General features: G+C 40.1%; 1 long non-coding RNA gene across 1 annotated transcript; it reads right to left on the minus strand.

Moving 5' to 3' along the window:
- Positions 1-402: 402 nt before the first annotated feature.
- LOC135562916 (uncharacterized) lies at positions 403-8,021 on the minus strand. The gene is made up of 2 exons (XR_010460154.1): positions 7,765-8,021; positions 403-5,297 (listed from the first exon to the last, which is right to left on the minus strand). It is a non-coding gene; the product is annotated as an uncharacterized LOC135562916 (long non-coding RNA).
- Positions 8,022-19,492: the final 11,471 nt, after the last annotated feature.

The following is a 19,492-nucleotide window of genomic DNA, read 5'->3' on the forward strand; positions in this document are numbered from 1 at the left end:
CAACAATGGGGCTGTATTATTTGTGTGTGTGTGTGTGTAAAAGACCTTAGAATCGGTGAAAAGTGGCCCTATGCTTCTCAGCCTAGCAACGAGACACACTGGGCAGCCTGTTATGAGCTGCTTTAGAGCAGGAGTCGGGACACAATGAGGGCTTGGCTGATAGGGGACCTCATGAGTAAACTGAGGGATTTAAAAAGGTGCTCTGTTCAGATGTAACCTGATCTCCACCTGACTGGGGCCAGGCATTCCGCTCGGTGAAGAGTCCCCCTGAACACAATGACCAGAGCACACATCGATCACATTTACATTCCTTCATACAAAACTATGCAACTAGAAAGATCATTAAATGCATTCAGACAACACTTTATTAATCACAGTCAAAAAGGACGGGACAAAGTCAAATATTGTTTTATTTCAAGTTTATTTGATATTGTCATGTCATATTACATAACGTTGGTGAAAATATATATGTGTATCTATCGCTTGGCTGTAGTATAGACAGTATTTATTGATAAATTAGATCAATAATGGATTAATTTATAGTTTTTTAATTTACTGTACTGGAGAAATGTCAAATTCCCGACAATGTTCCTATTTGGAATTTAGTAACCATGACACCGTGACGAACACACAAATCTTTCTTTTAAAAGTCGAATAAATGCTGTTCTAAATGCTTTATTACATGAAGATAATATTACATCCGTTTAAATATAAAATATTTGATACAGTATATTTATGAACACACACACACAGAGAGAGAGAGACAGAGCGAGATTTAAAAGCACCTTAAAGCATTTTAATTACTTTAAAGCGTTTTAATTACTTTAATTACTACTTATGGCATCACATATGTGTATATCCCAAAATGCTGTATTTCTTTGGCCATCCTGGGCCGTTGCTTAAGGAATAAACTCTGACACATGGCACATGGAAGAGCACTGACAACTGAATCAATCTTCCAGTGCAAGGTTCATAGTTCCTGTATTGTCATTATCTTCATGACCATAGTGAATACACCCCAATCCATCTGTCACTTCAACCAATGTGTCTATGCACTGGTCATATACACACACAAACACACTGTATACACACATTAACATAGAAGAAGCCTAAGAGGTCAGACACACCAAGAAATCTGACGGCCATGCTCAAACTTCTGTACAAGAAGGAGAGAGGAAAAAGAGAAGTAAACGCCATTCAATGGACGGCATTACCAGACAGTATTAGACAGGGATATTTAGATCTAACCATGTCTGGTAAGACGCCAATCAACAGGCTAGGGAGCTAGGACTGAAGGACGCTCTCTGAACCAACCGTCCACTGTACGCAGAGGGAGACAGCTGAAAGAGACAGGATGAGATACAGGAAGAGACAGGCTGAAAAGATACAGTATGTCTGTCTGTCTGTTCGTCTGTTTGTCTGTCTCACACACAGACAGGGATACTACTCTATCGTTTTCATATTCTCAAAGACTATGTTATATGGAGTACATTTACAATGATTTGCCATGAATAAAGACAAACTAGATTCTGTTGGTTGAACGTTCACATCAAAATGTGGTGCCCTCTCACCGCAAATTAAATAAATATGCCACATTTGGGTTCAGTACAACATCAAATTGTCTTTTTAACCGTTTGGAAAGGAGAGGGGGTGAAAAGGGAAAAAACATTGAACCATTCCTTGTGTCTATGTCATAAATAAAGGCAAACAACAGGAGGTGAGCCAATAAAGGTATGGTTCAATATTTGCGAGGTAATTCTCCCTCCTTAAACAAACATTTAGGCTCTGCCAGCTCCTTTTATTATTTGCCAATGTCTGTGCTGTCTGTTTAAAGGCTTTACCTATTAATTTGGTATGTATTTTTCTTCCTGGAAGACGACATGGAACGGGGTAGTAGTTTGCCATAAGGGATCAACTCATTTAAGTCTATGGCTATTTATCATTTGTTTATGAAAAAAATTCAACAGAATTCTAAAATTCGAATTGGAACAAAGGTTCTCCAATGAAGCCTTGTAAAACAACAAAAGGCACTACAGATAGAGCTGTGGGATATATTTAGCTGTGATAAAAAAAAGAGTAATCATTCATATGAAGGGATGAGAGAGAGGTGAGGCTGAAGGGGAGTGGTAAGGAGTCAAGGAGGATGTTGCTGAGTCTATTTTTATCATAAGTGCTCAGGTGAGCTTGTGTCAGTTTCAGGATGTGCCATGTAGATAAGCGGTGCTGGACCAATCACGGTGACACAACACAAGCCACACGCTACAGAGGGGAGGTGATACGAAAATGAGTAGCGGTGCGACCGGTTGAACCGTCAACCGACCTGTATTCTTTAACACAGGTTGGGTGGGGCCACCCTAGAACAGGGAAGTGGAATTACAAATGCTGGGTCTCCTCTACTTGTTCCCCAGGGAAAGGCCATTGCCAGTCGCGCCTCTAATCTTCTCCATTTCTTTGAGTTGATTCTTAACTGAGGAACACTGAGATATTTCAATTACTTGGATTGCCAAATATTTTCCCAATACAATTCACAAAATAAGCACTTCATAGGCCTATCTTTTCTACAAATAAATGACGAGGTAAAATGGAGCTTCTTTCAGATGCATAGTTTTAGCTAGTGGAATAAAGGCGTGTCAATAGAAGAAGATTTAAGACAATCTCTTACAGATAGATGCAACCCTAAACCAAGTCTTCTTATCAGTGACGATATCAGACATCAAATCCTTGAAGAAAGATACAGAGTTCAAACTGGAGTCAAGTTCTAACACTACATATAATCTGATCAGGTATTGTCTATGGTGTGCTTTCATCAAGTGGTCACACCTGACCCTTTAAGCACATCCTTAGCTGAGGTGTATCTCTGGAGGTAGGTGGGTCACCCAGGAAACATCGTTACCAGACAGTGTTAGAACTTTTTTGTACAATCCAGCACTGTCAGGTAAGATGGATCCTGAAAGCCATTTCAGCGTAAACCAGAGCATTTCATTGAGAGAAAAAAATGGCCGCCAAGCTATGGTAGCTAGCTAACGTTGTAAATGGTGTGGTATATCACTGTAGTTAGCGGATGGCTAGCATCATCATTACCAGGCAGTATTAGAGAGATTGATGATATCCAATGCTGCCTTGTAAGATGGGGATGACCATCCAATACATGCATAGGAGACAAACAATGGGTCATAAAAGTGATTATTTTACAGATCACAATATGTGTACGGATCGAAGTAATAATATTTTCGTCTAAGCATTTTACAATACAGGTTCATTTTGTTTAATGTGTAGTGTTATCTCCTGGTTTTCACTGACAAAAACTTGATAAAAGACTAACCTTGCTTTGGGTAGGTTTGTGTGGGGATAAGCCCCACCTATGTGCATAACTGAGACTTCAGGAACATTCCACTATGAAAAGAAAGAGGTGTACTAAACAGTAGGCGACCCTGAGAAGTTCTGTCTTTCACATCTCTGAAGCTACATCTGTATTTACCACAGAAAGGAGAAACTATAATAATATAAAATCAAGTATACCCCCTCCCCAGGCACACATGCAACTCATCATCAATATCCATTAGAACTCCACTTCAGTTAACACAACAAATTGTGGCCTTGGGTGGACTCTACTATGGGTGGACTCTACTATCTCAAACTCAAACTAACAATAGCAAGTTCAATTTATCACCTAACCCCCAGGTCTTAAACAAGAGATGAAGTGGGGGGAAACAACGTATTTGAAACTCGCCTCGACACAACAAAATACAACTTGTTGTATGGCAGACTTTGTTCTAGTAGGGACTGTAGGTTAGGTTCTGCCTCAGGAGAGTGGGCCACAGTGGATGTTAATGATTGGCCAAACCTGTTCTGACTGGTCTGGTTCTACGAAACGGTAAGGCTGTTTTTTCACCTCATTCTGAAAATTATATATATATATTTTTTTTCCCTGGTCATCCCTACTGCCTCTGATCTGGCGGACTCACTCAACACAAATGCTTTGTTTGTAAATAATGTCTGAGTGTTGGATTGTGCCCCTGGCAATCCTTAAATAAATATACTTCAGTATATTTCAAACCAAATACTTTTAGACTTTTACTCAAGTAGTATTTTGCTGGGTGACTTTCACTTCAGTCATTTTCTATTGATGTATCTTTACTTTTACTCAAGTATGACAATTGGGTATTTTTTGGACCACTGCATTATTAACATCCATTCTCGACAAAACTCACTGCATTTTTCATACTCAAAACTAAAGCAACAAGGCCTTGGGGTTGTTGTTCCGTATTCACATTTCATGTCCCTGAAGATGGTAGCACAGGTAGCACAATGTATGTCATGTCATATTCATTTCAACAGTCATTTGATGAAATGTTGAAAACGAAGGGGAAATGAATGCCTTCCCTTTTCCTGTACCTCCTTTCTCTGTGTTTGTAGTGTGTTGAAAGCCTGGAGGAATGCTGGACTGACCTAGCCTGTGCCTATGCAGTGTGTGCAGAAGGTCATTGAGACAGCTTTTGTTTACTGAAAAACGTGGGCTATTCACAGGTACACAGTGTGAAAGCAACACACTCATTAGAAGTGGCACAATGCTGCATGCTAATTATTTATATTTATGTAAGATAAAGACTCATATATAATATATACCAGTATTCCTTAGTTAGTCATTCTATTTACATTGCCACTTAAAATAGTGACACATGACTGATCAACCACTCAAATATGTACAATAACTCAACAATCACAGTGGCAACAAACTATTTGCATCGTGCATTGTCAAATAACTGCTATAACTCGTTCTAATTTTATTGAGACCTGGTACAGTAAGTCAGCAATAGTTACACTAATATTGATATCTATTAATGTTAACTATTTTTTTGCTATTTTTTTCTCTAAACCTGAAACAAAACTAGAATCAAGACAATCCTGTGTTCAGAGGGAAAGAATAGGTTTCCCGTCATCCTACAAATGAGCTAAATGGAAGAGTCTGAGTGAATGAGAAAGGTAGAAAGAGAGATAGCATAAGGGAGGGAAAAGAACAGGCAGTGAAGAGAGGTGGAGAATGTACCTGTAACCTTACCGTTGTGAAAAGGAACCCAAAAGGAAAGAATGCAACAAAACAAAGTGAGTAAAGGGGGGTGGGGGGTAAAAAGGAAAAGATCTTGAATTTTTAGCAGCCAGCGCCTGCGAACACTTCAGCTTCTTCCCGGTCAGTCAGTCAGGGCCCATGAAATGAGAAAGCTAAGCCGCCCTGCTCTCACAGACTGCTGCAGCCTCTATTTAGTTAATCATCAGCATTATACACCAGGGCTGCAGGCCTAAAGAGAAAGAGAGAGAAAGAGAAAAAAAAGATTAGGGAGAAATAATGAGTATTAAAGCTTGTAGAATGAAGAAGAGGACAATGGAAATAAAACATATTTAAATTCAAGTAGACCCTACAGTTTCTAGTTTTTCCTGACTTCCTACTTCCCACGTGCTTGCTATGCATTTCCTCAGTTATCCTTCCTTCTTTAAGGTTTGCTTAAGTTTTGTCCCCTGAAACTCGTCCCTGTTTTGGCTCTTGAGTGAAATTATTCCATTGTAGGAGAGGTTGTTCATTCGGTGTGGCGTATACGGCTACCCACGCTGTAGCCTTACTGAGTGAATGAGGTGTGATCAGGTAACCCTGCCCTCTGCGTTGGAATGGGACTCCACTGTGAAATGAACCTGATAGGTAAACCAGCCTGGCCCTTAATCAATAGTTGGCGTCTTTGTGGAGAAGAATGTCGGTGAAATCCAAAACCTCACTTAAGGTTGGACCTTATCAACACCACTAATTGGTCCTCCAGACTACTGGGGAGTAAAAGCTTAGTGGCTTGATTCGTCGCTTTTCAGCTATTTCTCTTTGGTTGTTTCATTTCAATATTTACTACATTGTTCGGTTCCCTCTGCTATTTTACTAAGTTAAATTATATATTTACTATTCTACTATCTTTCATGGTTCATTCATTCAGTTGAGAACTATCACTTTTCATAGTTCACTACTTTCCCTTTCATTTTGAGTATTTCCGATGAATGAGTGAAATTTGTTAAGCAAAAAAGGTTTCTAGCCTCCCTCATGCATGGCACCGTAATTAAGTCCTTTATTTGTCAGTTTGGCTTGATTTAAGTATCACAAATATACATTTTTATTTCCACTTCACATTACTATTGTCTATTCCTAGCTTCAATATGAATGTATTTCCATGATTTGTCTGAAAATGCTTTCTTTCTTAACTTGTTCTTAAAATCCTGTCAATATTTCACATATTTTTATAGCAGCTATTGACATTGATTTATCTAGGTACAAAGAAACAGCATTCCACCAACATCAACCATAATGTTAATGGTTTAAAACAGTTATGGCAAAAGCTGCTTAGTCACAGTCATAACTATTTAAACTGCATGTTCTTCAGTTCACAAACTCAATGTTTTTTTCCCTGATCTCTCACTTTATTCCGTGATTGGCATTACGGTTAACATAGTTAGCTTGTTCTTAGTTTTGCATGTCTGTTTTCTAAGCTGTAAAAAAAAAAAGTTTAAAAAAACTATTTTCAAATTTCAACCTCCATTTTGTATGGCTTACCAATCAAGTGAGTCACATTCTATGGAAATTCCCTACAGACCAGTTATGATATCTGTAATGCCCAACCCATAGTCAATCTTTAAAAAGCTGTAAACAATTACGAATTACTCATTCAAAGAATTGAACGAATGTCCGTCTTTCCGCCAATCAAAATCTTCCACCTCACTCCTTATTCACTGCACTATTTGGTCAACATTTTCCCTCCATTTATCAACAACACCTTTTAACACCTTTTAACATTTATGAAAAAGATTAAATCAATCTTCTTGCAACATTCCAAAAACATAACCATCCTAATGGTAATTTTCTACTCCCAGAAGTCAAACAAAATAACAAAATCCTACAGAAGATTAAAATGGATGAGCAGACATTTTATGTTCAGCATACATCCACTATGTAAGCCTCGTATTTCTCACATCAAAAGGTTAGGAAAAACAGATTATTATTTGAAATCTCTATCTATACATGCCAAATGAAATAAGTAAGAACAGGCCTAGCCTTGGTATTTTAGTCTCCTTTTCTAGACATGCAACATCCTAAGAAAAGGCTGCGTTGACACTTATTTAACAGGTAGCAGAGATAAGTTGTCAAAACACTCCCATGCCTTCATTATCTTTTTTTCAAATCAGAATAAATGTTTTAAAATATTTAAAATACATGAATGTTTATTTTGTCAAATAATGAAAATATTTCAGGTCAATTGGTTATCATCAGCTTTTGAAGTGGTACAATTATCAAAATATTATCAGAACTGCTTTAATGTTCTTCCAAATGTGCATTTCCAGTGTGACAATGGAGGGAAAAATCTGCTGTCTTTATATCATTTGACAAGTCTGTCTGTTTGCCTCTACCTGCCCCAACTGGTCTTTCCAGTTTAGGAATTAACGTTCGGCTCTTTTGTTTCTGTTTAAATGGACTGGAATCTGATACAGTTTATAATATGCCTCCCCCTAAACTCATGCTCTTCCTGTAACAGCATACAAGCACCAACGGTTTTATACAACGACCTTGTTGGCTTGCCATCCATTTCCTGACTATTACATAAGTATACATACAACTGCGCTTCAGTCTACCTGTAAGCTGGTGCGATGACAAAGCAAATGTATCACAAATAATGTCAGAGGAAATCGTACACGGACTAAAATTAAAACAAATAAGGAGGTATCATGTTGGTGGGTTACCCTCTCCTTCCCAGGTGTGGTCAAGTGAGCCAGCCTGGCTGTGGCTGCTGGCTGCTGCCTCATAGATATGTCTTCCTCTTCCCTCCTCTCGCAGAGAGACCAACTCTTCGATGTTTGCTTGGAAAAAGATGCGAATTAGCTCGGCTTGACTAGACACCCAACGAGGAGGCGAAGAACCCCAAAAATCAACTCAACAGGTTTAAGTCGTGAAGACTCGGCTCAAGTTTCCCGGAGCTCACGGCGACGCTACCTGGTTAAGCTCCTCAAGACGAGTAGACTGAATTTGTAAAGGGGATAGGTTTACATGTAGCCTGGCCTCCCTCCCCCACAGGTGAGGTGTAATTTTCAGGTGGCAGCCAATCTCCTTAGCCTCTGGCGCTCACAGGTGTGTCCCATGTGCTGCAGTGGCCAATCAAGTCTGAGACTAAGCCCAGTCCAACCCCCTTGTCCCACCTCACCGGTTCACCTGCCCCCACCCAAGCCCGCCGCCGCTCCCACCCCAGGTACATTGTATGTGTTTATGACGTTAGCCTGAGCTCCTGTGGGAACGGCCTCAGTTCCTATCACAACACAAACTACACCAACATCATCCATGAGCCCCGGTCCACGCCCAGAAACAAACCAAAACCATGTTGAGAGGGAAACATATAGATAGCAAATCTTATAGAGCCTACCAAAATAATTTGTGAAAAAAACCCACATGACCTCTGGCATACTTGTCAGTGTATATATGAAATAGCCATAACCTGAAATACCCTTTGCCCTTGTCTCTTTCAGTCTCTCTATTTTCTGTTCACAGAAGCCATTCCAGCCTCAGTGGCTAACAAAGCCCTACTGGTTTAAAGCCAGATGACAAGTGAACAAAGTACAGGCAGATGAAACAAACAGACAGACACAAGACGGTTTGAGGTGAGCCAGGTTAGGCCAGGTCGGGCCTAGAGCAGGGTATGTTGGTCTATCAATCACTGTGGCTGATGGGGGTGAGGCTGAGCCCTAATCCCTGGCCAAGGATGGCTAGCTGGCTGAGCAAGGCAGCCACCTTGGGCCTGGTGTAATTGACTTGATTATCTTCAACAAGGCAGGCAATGCCATATCCATAGATCTTGTTTCAGGGGAGGGGGCATGGCAGAGATTGCTGTGAAGCAGGTGAGAAGAAAGGGGATTGTTCCAAGCAGCATGCCACAGATATACACTGGTTTGAGTAGAATTATGCAGAATCCATCTAGTCCATCTAATTTGAACATGATATCAACAGTAAATTCAACCCATGGTAGAGTAGTCAGTGGCTTTACATTTTACATGACCTTTTTGTAATTTAGCATACACTCTTACCCAGAACGACTTACAGTCAGTGCATTCAACTAAGGTAAACAATATATATAAATAACACAGCACAGTGTTTGTGAGAGTGGAATGACTACTCAGGGAATAATATGATATGCCATAGGAAGGCCAAAAAGATCCTCAAGGACATCAACCACCCGAGCCACTCCCTGTTCGCCCCGCTATCATCTAGAAGGCGAGGTCAGTACAGGTGCATCAAAGCTGGGACCAAGAGACTGTAAAACAGCTTCTATCTCAAGGCCATCAGACTGCTAAACAGCCATCACTAGCACATCAGAGGCCATCTATAGACATAGAGGCTGCCTATAGACATAGATTAGGAATCACTGGCCACTTTTAGAAATGGATCACTAGCCACTTTAATAAGGTTTCCGTATCTAGCGTTACTCAGCTCATATGTATAAATTGCACTCCACACTATTCTACGGTATCTTAGTCACTTTTAAATTGTGTTTACATATTGCATCACCCATTTCATATGTATATACTGTATTGTATTCTATCATACACCACTGACTCTGAAACAGCCATCTCCAGCACATCGGAGGCTGCTGCCTATAGACATAGATTAGGAATCACTGGCCAATTTAAGGAAATGAAACACTAGTCACTTTAATAATGTCTCTGTATCTTGCATAACTCATCTCATTTGTATAAACTGTACTGTATACTATTCTACGGTATCTTAGTCACTGTAATTGTGTGTAAATATTGCCTCACCCATCTCCTATGTATATACTGTATTCTATACTATGTCACTGTATCTTAGTCCAATGCCACTCTGACATATATGTATATATGTTCTAAATCCATTCCTTACTTAGATTTACATGTATTTTTGGGGATACATTGTGAAACTGTTAGATATTACTTATTAGATATTACTGCACTTTCGGCGCAAGAAGCACAAGCATTTCACTACACCCGCAATAACATCTGCTAAACACGAGTATGTGACCAATAGCATTTGATTTGATTTGATATATGTTTCTTTTTCTGCATTTAGCAGACATGCTACTATGGTATGGGTAACTAGGTCCCCAAAGCACAGAAGTGTTGAAGAAGAAAAAAAGACGGCCTTTTAGGATTTTTACCTCTGTCTTAAGTAGCCACTGGGTGAAGTTAGCCTTCCTCAAAGGGATTGGTGCGTGAATTGCCTGAATGGTCTGAAAGGTTTGCTTTGTTTAGTCTTTTCATTTGCATTCCAAATGAGGTCTAGAGTGTTGAGCTGGAGCACAACCTGAGCTCATTTGGGTATTGATGGGTATCAGGCTGGCCTGTCACGCATGGAGGATGTAAAGACAGCGTTAACGACGACTTCACACACACATGCATGCATGCACACAAAAACATGCACACACCAAAGACACAGCCAAGTCAGCAGCTGCATCATGATACTACTCAAAGGGTTAGTGCTCTCACGTAATCATAGCATGGGGGATTTTGTATTTACACCCTGTTGTACTGACTTTCCCATTGTGTTTGTCCAATTTTATCCAAGCCTTTATTCTGTGACCATTCGTTGTTGATTTTGTGAGGTCATTAAGATAGTCCGTGTGTTATGATGACATTTCATTTATCACATTTTTTACAATTTCACCTAGCTATATGATTTTCCCCCTCTTACAATGTAAACCAAGCCCTATCACATTGCTATTATCAAGCAAGCAACTCAGGAATTAACAAATACTTTACAATGAGATATCACTCCAGTTCTGTCAATGCTCGTCAGTACTTGTCCTTCATTAGGCCAATATGTTGCATCTGTTTGTTCTCTGTTCTGTTGTTTCATCCACCTGTCTCCCTTTTGTCCTTCCGCTCAGCTGACTGTGGGATAATTACAGAGATTGACATGTCTTACAGGAAATTGGAGGACTTAGCACAGGTGTGATGCTAAAAGGGCTCTCATTATCATGACCAGTGCTGAACCATAGATTTCTAGGAAGTCTCTCACCAATTACCTTCCTGTCTTCCCACTACTCAAGGTAAGAGTTTCGCTACCCCTGAGTTGACCAGAGATGAGCTATGAATGGGAATGAATGACTAGGCTTAGACACAGATATAGACAGACACATTTCATGTGACAGAGTACTGCGACACGCATAACTCCATTTTGTGATGAGTTCCTATACGAAAGAGGTTTAGAAGTGATATGAGAGGAGTTCTGTGTGTGTGGAGCATTCACCTGGGGACCGCCACACACAAGCAGTCTAGCAACCACAGCCTTGCTCCAACTTGCCACCTTCTACCACCACCAGGTAATTGGGCCCCAATGATTGTGTGGGGGCAGGGTGTGTGTGAGTGTGCGTGTGCGTGTGTGTGAAGGAGAGACATTCCATAAGCCCCAATGGGGTTGTTGCCATAGTGACATGGGGAAGGGGAGTCAGGCATACCCATTATTAAAGCACCTTCATTCCACAAAACATCTGTTAACCCAGCCCAGCCCAGTGCTTTCTTTTATTTATTACATTCAATAGTACTCACCAGTCAAGAAAAAGCACTTTCAGGTGATCTTCAAGGCCTAAAGTTGAGATGTTTTATGTTGTTTTATAAGCACAAAATCCACATAGAGTAGGTAGGCTATGATATTCGCTCTCAAAAAGAATAGCATAAAATGCTGGAAGTCACTTACTGGGCAATAGTCTCAAATTTAGAGCATTAGTGATAGTGTTTTGTCACGTACAAAAAATAGGTGCAGTGAAATCTGTTGTTTTTACAGGGTCAGACATAGTAGTATGGTGTCCCTGGAGTAAATTTGGGTTAAGTGCCTTTCTGAAGGGCACACCGACAGATTTTTTTACCTTGTCGGCTCAGTTAATCAAACCAGCAACCTTTCGGTTACTGGCTCAACGCTCTAACTCCTGCCATCCATTTTTGGGGGGTATTTTTCGACCTCCGTAAGGCGTTGTTCTTTCCTCCAAACCATATTAAATTCGTTAGCTGGATATTTGACATCCAGAATCTTCTGGCAAAAGTTTTCTGAGAAGGCAGCGATGTTAGTGGAAATTGATTATATTGTGTAGCCGTCTAAGGCACTGCATCTCAGTGCAAGAGGCGTCAATACAGTCCCTGGTTCGATTCCAGGCTGTATCACATCCGACCGTGATTGGGAGTACCATAGGGTGGCGCACAATTGGCCCAGCGCCGTCCGGGTTTAGCCGGGGTAGGCCGTTGTTGTAAATAAGAATTTGTTCTTAACTGACTTACCTAGTTAAACAAAGGTAATACAATTGTTGTAATAATAAAAATATTAGTTAACAGTGCATTCAAAAACATGAACACTAACATATCATTATTTGATGTGATTATTTTTATTCAAACTTTACTATACAGATTGTAATCTCTCTAATTTGATCATAAAAATCAAATTAAAAACCCCACTACATTTTCTATCTTAATATCTAACATCTAATTTTGAGTTCCCCCAATTTAAAGCATTTTCAACATTGAGAAAAATGCTTAATATCCCATTGCTCATTATCATTATTGATATTATGGTCATTGATCTCTTTATATATTTGAGAGAAACCATCACTTTCTCATCTGCACACATTAACCCATGAAAGGCCCTGCCAGGCCTGACCCCCATAGCCTATCAAATGCTCCTGGCCATCGGCTGCTCAGGGTCAAGTTTAAGTATTGAGGGGAAAGCCACGCTCGGCCCTGAGGAGTTTGTTTAAGAGATGAGGCTAAATATTGAACTCCAGGTCTCCTCTTTCACTGTACTCCTGCTAAAGAGCATGTCTGCTTGCATTGGATGCCTCTCAGGCACATTGGGTCTTGTCTAGTTGTGAAGTGGTATGTGTGCTCTGAAAACAACATTATGGAGAACACAATACTAGAACACACAGTCTTCAAACACACCTGTCGGTCTCCCTCACTAGAGAATCCTCTCCATTGTTCCTCACAGAATACCAAAGCCAGTTATGAATTGTTTACACTAGAACAATGCATCCATATACATGAACAAATAATCTTAAAGGGAAGATACACTCCGAACGTTGGTCAAAACATTTTAGACCTCAAAAGTTGCTGGATCTATAAATTAGATGTCCTGAGATGTGGACTTATCTAAATGGAATCAAGGTTGTAACTTCATACGAGGCCTGGGACTCTGTTATTTTTTATACATTTATACAGTACCAGTCAAAAGTTTGGACATACATACTCATTCAAGGGTTTTTCTTTATTTTTACTATTTTCTACGTTGTAGAATAATAGTGAAGACATCAAAATTATGAAAAAACACATATGAAATCATGTAGTAACAAAAAAAGTGTTAAACAAATCCAAATATATTTTATATTTGAGATTTTTCAAAGTAGCCCCCCTTTGCCTTGATGACAGCTTTGCACACTTTTGGCATTCTCTCAAACAGCTTCACCTGGAATGTTTTTCCAACAGTCTTGAAGGAGTTCCCACACATGCTGAGCACTTGCTGGCTACTTTTCCTTCACTCTGCAGTCCAAGTCATCCTAAACCATCTCAATTGGGTCGGGTGATTGTTGAGGCCAAGTCATCTGATGCAGCACTCCATCACTCTCCTTCTTGGTCAAGTAGTCCTTAACCAGCCTGGAGGTGTGTTGGGTCATTGTCCTGTGGAAAAACAAAATGACAGTCCCACTAAGCGAAAACCAGATGGGATGGCGTATCGCTGCAGAATGCTGGTTAAGTGTGCCTTGAATTCTAAATAAATCACTGATAGTGTCACCAGCAACGCACCCCCCACACCATCACACCTCCTGCTACTTGCTTCTCGGTGGGAACCACACATGCGGAGATCATCCATTCACCTACTCTGTGTCACAAAAAGATATGGTGGTTGGAACCAAAAATATCAAATTTGGTATCATCTGACCAAAGCACAGATTTCCACGAGTCTAATGTCCATTGCTCATGTTTCTTGGCCCAAGCAAGTCTCTTCTTCTTATTGGTGTCCTTTAGTAGTGGTTTCTTTGCAGTAATTCGACCATGAAGGCCTGATTCACCCAGTCTTCTCTGAACAGTTGATGTTGAGATGTGTCTGTTACTTGAACTCTGTGAAGCATTTATTTGGGCTGCAATTTCTGAGGCTGGTAACTCTACTTAACTTATCCTCTGCAGCAGAGGTAACTCTGGGTCTTCCTTTCCTGTGGCGGTCCTCATGAGAACAGGTTTCATCGTAGTGCTTGATGGTTTGTGTGACTGCACTTGAAGAAAATGTAAAAGTTCTTGAAATGTTCTGTATTGACTGACCTTCATGTCTTAAAGTAATGATGGACTGTCGTTTCTCTTTGCTTATTTGAGGAGTTCTTTCCAATAATATTGGATTGGTCTTTTACCAAATTGGGTTATCTTCTCTATACCACCCCTACCTTGTCACAACACAACTGATTCTGTATATCACTTTGTGACATCAGCTGACGTAAAAAGGGCTTTATAAATACATTTGATTGATTGATTGGCTTAAATGCGTTAAGAAGGAAAAAAAATCCACAAATTAACTTTTAACAAGGCACACCTGTTAAGAGAAATGCATTCCAGGTGACTATCTCATCAAGCAAGTGCTCAGCATATGTGGGAACTCCTTCAACACTGTTGGAAAAGCGTTCCAGGTGAAGCTGGTTGAGAGAATGCCAAAGTGTGCAAAGCTGTCATCAAGACAAGCGGTGGCTACTTTGAATAATCTCAAATATATTTTGATTGATTTAACACTTTTTTGGGATACTACATGATTCCATGTGTTTTTCATCATTTTGATGTCTTCACTATTAGTCTACAATGTAGAAAATAATAAAAAAATAAAGAAAAATCCTTGAATGAGCAGGTGTGTCCAAACTCTTGACTGGTACTACAGTTGAAGTCGGAAGTTTACATACACTTCGGATGGAGTCATTAAAACTAGTTTTTCAACCACTCCACAAATTTCTTGTTAACAAACTATAGTATTGGCAAGTTGGTTAGGACATTTACTTTGTGCATGACAAGTCATTGTTCCAGCAATTGTTTACAAACAGATTATTTCACTTATAATTCACCTTATCACAATTCCAGTGGGCCAGAAGTTTACATACACTAAGTTGACTGTGCCTTTAAACAGCTTGGAAAATTCCACACAGTTATGTAATGGCTTTAGAAGCTTCTGATAGACTAATTGACATAATTTGAGTCAATTGGAGGTGTACCTGTGGATGTATTTCAAGGCCTACCTTCAAACTCAGTGTCTCGTTGCTTGACATCATGAGAAAATTAAAAGCAATGAGCCAGAAAAACAATTGTAGACCTCAGCAAGTCTGGTTCATCCTTAGGAGCAATTTCCAAACGTCTGAAGGGACCACGTTCATCTGTACAAACAATAGTACGCAAGTATAAACACCATAGGACCCCACAGCCATCATACCGTTCAGGAAGGAGACGCGTTCTGTCTCCTAGAGATGAACGTACTTTGGTGCGAAAAGTGCAAATCAATCCCAGAACAACAGCAAAGGACCTTGTGAAGATGCTGGAGGAAACAGGTACAAAAGTATCTATATCCACAGTTAAACAAGATCTATACATGAAAGGCCGCTCAGCAAGGAAGAAGCCATTGCTCCAAAACGGCCATTAAAAAAGCCAGACTACGGTTTGCAACTGCACATGGTGAAAAATATCATTATTTTGGGAGAAATGTCCTCTGGTCTGATGAAACAAAATAGAACTGTTTGGCCATAATGACCATCGTTATGTTTGGAGGAAAAAGGGGGAGGCTTGCAAGCCGAAGAACACCATCCCAACCGTGAAGCACGGGGTCGGCAGCATCATGTTGTGGGGGTGCTTTGCTGCAGGAGGGGCTGGTGCACTTCACAAAATAGATGGCATCATGAGGAAAGAAAATTATGTGGATATATTGAAGCTTGGTCGCAAATGGGTCTTCCAAATGGACAATGACCCCGAGCATACTTCCAAAGTTGTGGCAAAATGGCTTAAGGACAACAAAGTCAAGGTATTGGAGTGGCCATCACAAAGCCCTGACCTCAATCCTATAGAAAATTTGTGGGCAGAACTGAAAAAGTGTGTGCGAGCAAGGAGGCCTACAAACCTGACTCAGTTACACCAGCTCTGTCAGGAGGAATGGGCCAAAATTCCCCCAACTTATTGTGAGAAGCTTGTGGAAGGCTACCAGAAACATTTGACCCAAGTTAAAAGGCAATGCTACCAATTACTAATTGAGTGTATGTAAACTTCTGACCCACTGGGAATGTGATGAAGGAAATAAAAGTTGAACAAAATCATTCTCTCTTCTATTATTCTGACATTTCACATTCTTAAAATAAAGTGGTAATCCTAACTAACCTAAAACAGGGAATTTTTACTAGGATTAAATGTCAGGAATTGTGAAACTGAGTTTAAATGTGTTTGGCTAAGTTATATGTAAACTTCCAACTTCAACTGTATATAACACAAAGAAAATAAATTACGGGTCAACATCTAAATATTGCTCCCAGCGTTGATCAAAGCTCAGAGCGCGTATATTCTTGATCTGGCTGAGTTCTAATCACACCTGCTTCTTTGCGAATTAGTGGAGTCATTTGTTTGTTTGTTATGGTCGACTGCGCCCCCCCACCTTCATTGGGAAAGACGGGCTCGTGGTAATGGCTGGAGCGTTATGTATGGAATGGTATCAAATACGAATACACGTAGTTTGATGCCATTTCATTTGCGCGTATTATGAGCCATGGTCCTCCCAGCAGCTTCCACTGCCAAGCTCAAGTAAGCAACTTGAGACGCTGCCTATGGTGTGTTTGCGAGATGCTGGGCCAAAAGGCAATTTTTTAAATGTCCGTGTCAACAGACATCCCCCAAACAAACAAACGACTCTTGGAGAATGAGTGCAGAACTGGTAAATAGGCACTTATATATGTCAGTTAGTCAGGTGGCTAGCTGCCAGCAGAGACTTATATTGCAGTAACCTTGAAGGGCTCTGGATAGTATTAGCCAGCTAGAAGGATGAAGTTAGAAGCTAACGTTAAACAGAGCCTACCTCAGCAGGAGCAAAAAACATGCTTCTTAAGTTATCATAATAACTTTGCTGTACAGAGAGTGGGCTACTGAGACAGACAGTGATGTAGCGATTAGTGGTGAGACAGACATGCATACAGGAGTAAGCAGAGCAGAGGAGCAAGTGAGCGAGAGGTTAGTACAGTGGTTCCCAAACTTGGGGTCATCCCCAAGTCTTTACTAATCTTATCAAACATGTCAGGAATTAAAAAAAAAAAATCAATATGAACATCTCCACATGGCCCATCTTCCCTTTAGGCCTACATTAAAATGCATTTATATGGGTGGTTGTTTGTCTTATTTCAATCGCCCACTGGAGTTTAGAGTTTACCCATACCCAACTTGTTTTTACCACTACATCACTGATAACACAGAATCATAAGCAACATTATAATAATTCATGTGAATGTGACAACACGATCGTCTGTGTGCTCCATTGATGTCTGTTTGTGCAGAAGTTGATTAGTAATGCCTAGGAATACAAAATGTGAACGCTATGTAATTTGAGAAAAGAGATACCTATGTAAAGAGTTGATGATTTTATGCAATTCATCATTACAACTGAGTGAACAGTTGCTGATGCTATTGTGTCCGTGTGAATAATTTATCATATTTCCCCATATTCAGGGGTATAACATTACAATTGTATAGCTAATAAGCTATGTGTTTGTAGATCGCCCCAGAATAATTAACCTACAGCATCCATGGTGATAATGGATGGGGTCTTTTTTGCTCATTTCTTCTGTTCTCCAAATAGCACCGTAAAGTTTTTTAGTTGCATAGAAATGCAGTAAATTAACATCAATTTTTTTTTTGTGATTTTGGAGTATAATTTGATTTACTTGACTCACTGGCTGGGCACTGGATGTGTGGTATTTGATATGCATTATGATATCTCCTGTACAACAGAATATGATAGTGCAAATAAATCTCTCCCATAGAATGTATCATCAGGACTATTTTTTTGTGAAGGGTAACAGCAGGTCTAGATAATGATGTAAGATGTGTTTGTGATGAGGGCCCTTGAGGGACTGGGCTCATGTGAAGATACAGTCATCGCTGGGCCCACAGGGATTGGTTGCCAAGGAGGGATCCAAACAACGTGGTACACCTAACGCTCTTCCATTACTTCCACTTCCACTGTACTAAGAAGCCCCCAGGAACATTCTGAAAACTATATGTGATTTAAGACAAACAAAGATGATACCAAGATCAATTGAAAGAAATCCTCAGTACATCTTTTAGCAGCATTACAGAGATATGAAATATGAATATTGGAGTAAAAAGGATCATAAATCCAACTAACGCTCTCAAACAAATGTATAGGTAAAATAATAAGTACAACTCATGTTATCATAAAATACAAATACACAATGGACATAGGTGTCAGATATGTGGAAATTTTAAAGCAATCCAATGTTCTCTTGACTATAACCCCTCTCTAGGAACATATTCTATATGTTCCTAGACCCCACGGATCCTCAATAAAAGCCATTAGCCAGAAGGGTACAGCTGAATAAAACTGACTGCCTTAATACCTTAGTAGATTTCTGAATTGAAATGATGGACGTGTTTGTTGCTGGCTGCACAGGACTCTTTGTTCTCCAATGAGCGGTGTAAAACAACTGGTTCCTCTTCGTGTTCAGTGACTAACATGATTTACTTGAGCACAGCGTTAAAGGTCCCAATTAAAAGTGATTTACTGAGAAATACTGAGAGCCCTCGCCAAAAAATACATTGGACCTAAGCACTACAGTGAGTAGGGGGAAACCAAGATATTCATGAGGGAGTGTCCCTCAGGAAAAAATACATTTGAGGAGCATGCACGGATACACACAACGATAAATATATGTGTTGTCTTTGATCACCTATTATAACAAGAAATATGATCATCTAGACTCTTTCTTTCAAGTTTAACATTGTCCACACAGGCTTTCAGGCCAAGTAAATATTTTTTTATGATTCAGAAAGAAATTAGGTATCAAAGTCCACAGACCTGCCTACGTATTATCTAACTATCATAAAACACTTTGTAGTCTGCGAGAGGGCTATACATTAACACATTTTGCAGTGTGTGTTAATAGAACAGGGACTGTTGCTCAACCCTGGCAGGGGGTTTTACAGCTTCACACCCTTCGGTTTGGGCGCCACTCTGTCAATAAAGAGGTCTCCATGCACACCTTTGCCCAATCCAAACCCAGCTAGCCGTAACACAGTCCCAGAAGGGCCTTTCAGGGAATGGGAGTTAAGGGGACCAGCAGCTGGTAATTCACGCTAATGATGCTACATGGTGCTACAGTACATGTATGGCACAGATGGCATAGTATTTGGGTTGGGCATGTAGCCTGGTCAAGTGAGTTAAGAGGTA

Source organism: Oncorhynchus nerka, linkage group LG20 (assembly GCF_034236695.1).
Source record: "Oncorhynchus nerka isolate Pitt River linkage group LG20, Oner_Uvic_2.0, whole genome shotgun sequence".
NCBI classification, from domain to species: Eukaryota; Metazoa; Chordata; class Actinopteri; order Salmoniformes; family Salmonidae; genus Oncorhynchus; species Oncorhynchus nerka.